Here is an 8,287-nt window from a genome sequence, read left to right on the forward strand (position 1 = left end):
AATTATTAATAATAACATAGAGTTAAAGGTAAATTGAGCAAATTGGCTAATTCTCGCAATTTATTTAAGTGTGTATCAAACTGGTAGCCCTTTGCATTAATCAGTATCCAAGAAGTAGCTCTTGGTTTCAAAAAGGTTGATGACCCTTGTACTAGAGACACTGATGTGGGGGCCAGATGGTGGTCTGGTCCCAATAGACTGGTCTTGGCCAAGGGCCTCCTCTGCCCGTCGTCGACAAATGCGAAAGCTGGTCCCTGCGGCTTCATCAGGTTGTCAAAACACGCAGCCCTCCTCCCCTACACTGGTTGAGTTTGGCAACCCAAATGGCAACCTCGCTGAACTTTTCATGTCCTGGTCTATGAGCCAGGGCACGCACAAAGGTACACGCAATGAAGCGCTACCGGCCGGCGTGCGCGGCCACGCCCCCACAAGGTTATGTGCCATTTTCACCTTCCTGAAGCTGAAGCCCCGCCCACTTTGACTCCCCAGCTTGTTAAGACTCAGGCTCCTGCATGTTCTTCATTCTCTCCTTAGCAACCTCCTGTTCCTGTTTTCTTGCCTAGACCAGCAAAAGCCCTCCTCCAGACCTCCATCCTCCCACCCGTGACTGTTGCTCCCACAGTGGGTGATAACGTCTTGAATCCGTTTCATGAGAGGGGTGCTAGTGCTGGTAGCTGAGCGAATGGGGAGGCACAGCTTTGTCCATCACGGTCGCCACATTCAGTGCTTCCTCCTGCAAAGGCTATGCTGCCATCGACTCGTCCTGCGACAGAAACGATACAGCCAGTGAGTAACCCTGCAGAGATGTCTACACTCTTAGAAATAAGGGTTCCAAAAGGGTTCTTCTACAAGGGCTGAGGTTCTAACTGGAACCATTTGCTTCTGAAAAACCCTTTCCCGAAGAAAGGGTTTTTCAAGGGTTCTTGGTAACGCTAATGGTTCCAGTAAGAACCATTTTGATCCAGAGAACCCTTTAAAACCCCTTTTCTGAATAATTGGTTTTAAAAGGGTTCTCACTAACACTAAGGGTTCTAGTAAGAACTATTTTGATCCAGAGAACCGTTTTTGGAAGAACGAGTTCTTCAGGGATTGTTGAAAGCATGGGTAAGATCCTGTGTCACCAGGGACATACTTCCTGATAACATTTGCCAATAATGGTGCAAAATACATTTCCTTGTGACTATTGATACAAATACTTTTCATATACAATTTTTTTGTTTATTTTAAAGCAAGTTCTTCTTCCCCAGATCCTGTTGATCAAACTGTAACATAATTGCCCATCATGGGATTTGAACACCTGCCACCCAGTCCAAAGTCACTGGCAATAGTGACTGAGCTAACCAGCTGGCTACCTTCAGTCATCAGGTCCACCATACTAGTCTATTACCTTACACCTTCTGATCAGACATACAAATAATGGCAGTCCTATAACTGAAATGTTCTGTTACCAATTTATTTCCACAACCATTAATTATAAGAAAGCAAGATCTTCATCAGCAAATCTTGTTGACTCCGGCAAAGATTAGCTGTGACTGAGAGGACCATTTTTGAAATCTGCCTTGACAACTGCTGTCTGGCTGGTGATTCCATTTGAGAAATAGCTCAGTGATTTAGGAGCTGGTTCTTGGTGCCAAAGAACCTGGGTTCAAGCCCTGACAAAGGTGGTGATGACAGCTCATGAAAATGCCAGATGGTCTTTGTGAAGCAAACATATACATTTTAGAGTCATGATAGATTAAACATCAGTTAATAACTTATGGAGCAAATCGAATCAATTAAAAAATCAAATTACCAATATCTCCATTCTGTCTAGATGCAATATGTGTATTTTCAGATTTTTGTCTTGATAACTGATATATTTACAGTGGTTTCAAATCTGCATGCACAACAGTGAATGGCTTAATCAATTTGTGAAGCCACTGTTGAATTGTCACTTGCCAATTAGCTCAGCATGATAGACCACAGTCTTTGGTTCTATTGTTGTGGATTTTAGCCTCAACTGGTGCAAAAGGAACATTATAATGTCAACTGTCTTGCCTTCCTGTTCTCCTGTTTGCCAAAAAACCTGCCTTAATTTGCCAAAAATTGCCCGGACCCAACCCATCGCTGTGCAGCAGTTATAATTGTGTTTATTTAGTTTAGTTACACTACTCCCTTCTTCAGAAGGAAATGACACACAGCAAAGAACTAGCAAGGTGGTCCCTGCAGCAAGGATATAACCCCTCTTTCTGGGGCATCTAAGTGAGCTATATGACTCACTGGACAAAGGCTTTTGAAAGTTTGTTACAAGTCAGGTGATCTAGGGATACAGTTTGAAGTTGTGAGTTCAAGGCCTGGTTGATGCAGAGTGACCATGTTAATGCATACTGAGGTGATGTGTGGATTAGTGACAGACAAGTTAAAAAATATTAAACACTTATTTTACAGACAATTTTACTCATGTATTTGTCTCCTCCTCATACTTTTCCATGATCGGCCTCATCCCATGGCTGCTGTACCCTGCTGACTGGCTTAGTCGAGTTGTGAAGCTGCACATAAGTTCATTGATAGACAACGGTCTTTGATGTCAGAGGCCAAGCCTTAACTGATGCAAAAATCACACTGTAATGCTGACTTTTAGGCTACTACATCAGGGTTTGTTGATGCTGGGAATTGAACCCTGATCTCCCAGGGGAAAGGGCAAGGTTTGGTGTGTTGGGCCAGGCAGCTGGCATGATGGTGGCTGTCATGTGTGAGATAAGAGCTGGTTGCCCCATGGATTGCACCACATGGTCTGGTCTTTTCTGCCTACAAACCAGGTGTGACATACCAATAGTGATTACTGTGAACAGAACAGAACAAAAAAGAACAGGAGAGAGAACAGAAGAAACTTCAGAGAATCAAGGTGAGCTAAATATAATATCTTATTTCAGCATGCTTGACCCTAGCTGAGGACTTTTACGGTAAAAGGTGGACTAAGCATTTGTTTCTTGTTATGTTTTGTTCGTTTGCTTATTTGTTTGTTTTCTTGTAGAAAACAAACAAACAAATTGTATTGTGGCCAAACAATACAATACCTGACAAAGCTCTGCTGAGAGCTGCCATAACAAAATAGGTTACAATATATCTGTACAATTAATCTTAAATCATCCTAAAAAGGTTATCGTAGTTGTTATTTTAATGAAATATTATAGTATAAATTGTCAATGTTAGAAGGAGCTTTAACGTTGTCGGTAGCGGCGTTGAAGTCGCCATCCAGCTCGTCTTTGGAGGGATGGGTGGGCTGGTGAGCACCATGGATCTAATACATCCATGTTGAGCACACACTAATGTGCGGGTAGGAGGAGCAGGGAGATTGGCTTGAGCTTGGTCTCCAACATAGTGGTAGCAGAAAGATAACACAAGAAGAAGGTTACAGAGAGGATGATTCTTCCATATTATATAACTTTTTAAAAAACATGTACACCTCATCTTAATGGTTACCTCTTACTATAATGCTTGTCATTTTTCTTGAATGCATGTAGGCTCAGGAGAGTGAAGAATGTAGAGAGGATGAAAGGAGCATTGAAGCTAATATCAATGAAATGTCTACAGAGATGCTTAAGGTACACCCAGATCTGAACTCTTTAAAGGAGAGAATGAGACAAACCTATGCATACCAAAAGACCTTCATGGCAACTGCCAAGGCAGAGGAAATCATTGAAAAGTTTCCCGCACTGAAGCTTCCTAAAATAGTTGGTATCTTCAAGCATTGAATTGACCATATTTAATTGTATGTGTATTATTTCATTTATGATCATCAAGTATTTTGAGATGACACTTTTTATCCCTCCTTACAGCTTCTGTGGGAGATGAAGGAGCAATTCCTTGTAGAAGCTGATCGCAGAATGGTCACAGAGGTGGATCGAATGGCAACGAAGAGCATCTATGTGTGACCTAAAGGACTGCTGCCAGAGGGCAATCAATGTCTGCCTGGATGATTCAGTAAGACGAGGTATCTAGGCCTATATGTGTATCTATAAGAGCCACAATCTGTATTTCTGAAAACAAAAAATATTACAGAATAATTTTATTTCCTCAGGACTCATTAGGGATGCAGCAATTCTACTGCTGCCTTCCATTTTCAGAGAGGACTCATCCTTTCTATACACTCTACTGGCGGTAAATACTGCATTTAAGGTCAAGATTTAGGAATTGGCATTATCCATATTATGGCAACATTGAGTAATTTTGCTGTTTTCACAGCAGGTTTTATTTACTGACATGTATCTGTTTTTATTGCATAGGAGCCAAGCGTGCCTACTCCAGCAATCATGCTCCATAACACACACGAGGGGAACCCTTTGCAGGCACAAAGGATAACCCTATACCTGGATGGTATACAGGTTTTGACTGAGGACAGCAGCATGGACATATCATGCTATGAGTGCATTAATGTCACTCTATTTTGTTTTTGCTGTCCAGTACCCAAAGGAACTGAGAAAAACTCTTATTTTCATTGAAAGATTTGTGTTGGGGATCAAGGACCACAGTGTTGTACCCATTTCAGTGAAGAGACTATACAACTGTGTCGGAAGTGGAGAGTAGTGAGTAGATGTGTTGCAGCATGGGATTTCATGCTTTATGTTCTTGTTAATGGTCAAATTCCTGCTGCTGCCCTTTGTTTGTACATATTGATAAAAAAATATCCCTTATTTAATACATATTTTGAACCAATACATTTTGTTTGATTTTGGCATAGTGACGTCCCTAGACTTCCATTATTGTTACAATACGTAACATTTTGAGTACTTGTTACATAACACTGAAAAGTATTTCAACATTACTTAAATCAATGTGAAAACTTTGTGGGATTCCCTCACTTTCTCATGATTCTGTTCCACTGTCACAATTAGTACATACAGTATGTACACTGATTCTTTTCATTGGACTATGCATTCTTTTATTGTTTGTAGATAGCTTACAATAAGGCGCAGTAAATGCAGTAAGTGCACCTTGGATTGATTGAACTAAAACTATTTTGTGTCTCTTTCTGCCATGTCACCATTGCTGGAGATTTATTTACACAAATTCACCTACTGAGGACAGCATGATGTGTCTGGCCTGTCATGTTGCTGATTCCACTGGACCTATGCTGACTTTTGACCTGTTCTCCCCTGGGACCTACACAGCCTCTCCTGTTTTGTTGGACTATCTTTAAATAAATGTTTTTCACATTAAAATGTTTTGAATGTTTGTTCAATGTCAACATGATAAATGACCACAATATAATATGAACTAAACTGATCTGTAGAATACAATATGGTTCTTTATAGAACCCTCAGAAGACAAAACGGTTATCGGTGAAAACCTCTGAAAAGGGATGTTTTTAGAACCCCCTGTGTCAGGTCTAGATGAAACCTTTGAAACATGAAAGAGTTCTTAGTGGAACTCCCTGTGTGGGTTCTAGATGAAACCCTTGAAACATGAAAGGGTTCTTAGTGGAACTCCCTGCATGGGTTCTAGATGAAACCCTTGACAAACGAAAGGGTTCTTAGTGGATCTCCCTGTGTGAGTTCTAGATGAAACCCTTGAAATACGAAAGGGTTCTTAGTGGAACTCCCTGCGTGGGTTCTAGATGAAACCCTTGAAATACAAAAGCGTTCTTAGTGGAACTCCCTGTGTGGGTTCTAGATGAAACCCTTGAAATACGAAAGGGTTCTTAGTGAAACTCCCTGTGTGGGTTCTAGATGAAACCCTTGAAACATGAAAGGGTTCTTAGTGGAACTCCCTGTGTGGGTTCTAGATGAAACCCTTGAAACATGAAAGGGTTCTTAGTGGAAATCCCTGCGTGGGTTCTTTGTAGAACCTCTCATGGGGGGTTCTGGGTGGAACCTTACACACACAGTTCTAGGTATAACCCTTCATGTTGGGTTCTAGGTAGAACCCTCCAAAAGGGTTCCAAGTGGAACCTTTATAAAAAGGTTCTACCTGGAGCCAAAAAGGGTTCTCCTATGAGGACGAGCCGAAGAACCTTATATGGTTCTACTTAGCACTTTTATTTCTAAGAGTGTATAGCCCAGCGGCTTGAAAAGATTTTGCCACTGATGGCTACATTGAAGCATTCTTCCGCCTCTCTTTAAGCGCCTTCCCACCCATCCCTGTCTGTTGGCTTCTCTGGGGACGTCTGGGATCTGTCCCTTGAGTGGGGCTATGAGTAGCTGTGCAACCCCAGCTGCACAGCTACTTCTTGCTCTAGTGAGGTCTCCCACGCCGCCGCTACCATGCCTCTCTGCTGGGATGACCTCATCAGCGACATCGTTACCAGCACGGCCTTCAGTTCCAGTGAGTTCATCCACTGTTCCGTCCAGTCCTGGCGACACCGCCGTCGCCTTACTCTCTCCCGGTGGAGCCGTCGCCTGAGCTTTCTCATCTGCAGCAGAAGCGCCCGTCTGGCGCTCACCGTCCTCGCCTGCTGCAGAAGCGCCCGTCTGGCGTTTACCTTCCTCCTCCTCGTCGCCCGCAAAGGTGGCCAGTCCATGGACGTCCTCTGCGTCGACAGCAGCAGCACGCTAGACCAGGGCGCAGACTACTGCTACTACTTGGGTGTTCATCGTGTGCTTCTCGTGCTCTCTTTCGCCAGATGCAGCGGTGTTCCACCCGGCGTCGACACCTGGCTCTTCGCCGCCGGTTGCGGGGGCACATAGCCTGGACTGTTGGCCGACTCTTTGAGGTGGGTGTGCAGTTGGCGATCCTCCGCCATTCCTCCCGCCACTCTCCCTGTGTTTTGGACTTTCTGTTAAACTTAAAACGTCTGGTATCCGCTATAGGAAGGGGGGCTACTGTCAGTCTTGCTACTGACAGTTTAGTCATGTTTGGATTTCTAGTTTCTACTTCCTGTGTTTAGAATGTATAGCCATTCACGTGGTCGCTCTTTCCTCCTGCTGTGAGTTTTTGCTGGGTTCCAGCATTCCGTTATGTTGTTTTTTATACCCCTGTCAGTTTTAGTTTCGTTTTTGCATCGCCTTCCCTATGCTTCGGTAACCTGACTCTCGCCAGATCCTTGTAGTTCGCTGAGCTCCACACAAGGATCTTGGACTTCTCAATGGAAGATGTATTTCAGAAGGCGGGGCCTTGTAAAAAAAATTGTTGTATGTGATTGGATAAACCGTTTGTCCGTTTACTTGAATGACGTGCTACTTCAACCACTCACATCCAAATCAACCCGTGACGCTGGGAAATCCAAAACAGAACAGCCGACTTATTGGATAACGACAGAGCGAAAAGTTACAGAACTTTTACTGAAACAACGCAGCAATGTCAGTAGACGATCGATGTCGTTTGTGCAAAGAAAATATGCGAATAAAAGGCTTCATTGGGAACAGCAAAAAAATATTTCACAAAGTCGCCAACGAAAAAAGCATAGACGAACGTCTAACAGAACTTGGTTTGAAATTGTTGAACGTTCGGGAGAGACTGCGTCGAATATGCTTACGGTGCTTTCGCTTAATAGGGAAACTCGAAGACACTCTGTCCACTTTTAAAACCGTTCTCTGTTCATCTTTTAAATAATTAATATTCGTTAGATTCGACAAAACAGTTGCAATATCAGAATCAATGTCAGCACACGACTCCTCGCTGCGTGCCGCCATTGTTGTTTGAATCAAACAGTCGCTTCGGCGCTACGTCACATCTATGACATCCCGCCCGGCGAGCCTTATTGGTTCATTATTTTTTGCTATCTTGAAGAAGTTTACATTGCCCTCGATCCCAGATCCTTGTGTGGAGCTCGGTGAACTACAAGGGTCTGGCGAGGGTCAGGTTAATGCTTTGGTGCCCTTCTAAATGTATTTTGATTGTCTTTGTCATTACATTAAATAGTTATCTACGTGCACGTTGTCTTCTTGGCCTTCTGCATCTTGGGAAGACGCCAGTAATCGCTGTCATGCGACCTGAGCGTCACAAGTATAACCGTGGTTTTAGACATTATACTTGTATATAGACCAATAAATCATTACTTTACTTATTACTAATTTAGTTGTTTTATTTACTTTACTTTTATTACTATATTATCACATTCATATTATCTGAAAAATATAATTTATTTTCTTCACTAATTTCTTTACATGGTTCTGCTGTCAGAAGTCTAATTTTATGTAAATTAACACAACTATATTCATATTGACCTATGAAGTGCAACAAATACATGTTTCAAAGTCCTTATAATATATTAAAAACTATTATTTGTGTCTCAAATCTTTTTTTTTCTAAATTAAAGCGGTTGGATTAATTGCAAAATAATAATCAAGGCAAAACATAATTCCAATTT

At 42.3% G+C, this 8,287-nt stretch overlaps 1 long non-coding RNA gene across 1 annotated transcript; it reads left to right on the plus strand.

Moving 5' to 3' along the window:
• Window positions 1-1,456: 1,456 nt before the first annotated feature.
• LOC133592981 (uncharacterized) lies at window positions 1,457-5,180 on the plus strand. Its single transcript, XR_009814558.2, has 3 exons — window positions 1,457-3,973; window positions 4,061-4,140; window positions 4,266-5,180. It is a non-coding gene; the product is annotated as an uncharacterized lncRNA (long non-coding RNA).
• The last annotated feature ends 3,107 nt before the right edge of the window (window positions 5,181-8,287 follow it).

Source organism: Nerophis lumbriciformis, linkage group LG04 (assembly GCF_033978685.3).
Source record: "Nerophis lumbriciformis linkage group LG04, RoL_Nlum_v2.1, whole genome shotgun sequence".
Lineage (NCBI taxonomy): Eukaryota > Metazoa > Chordata > Actinopteri > Syngnathiformes > Syngnathidae > Nerophis > Nerophis lumbriciformis.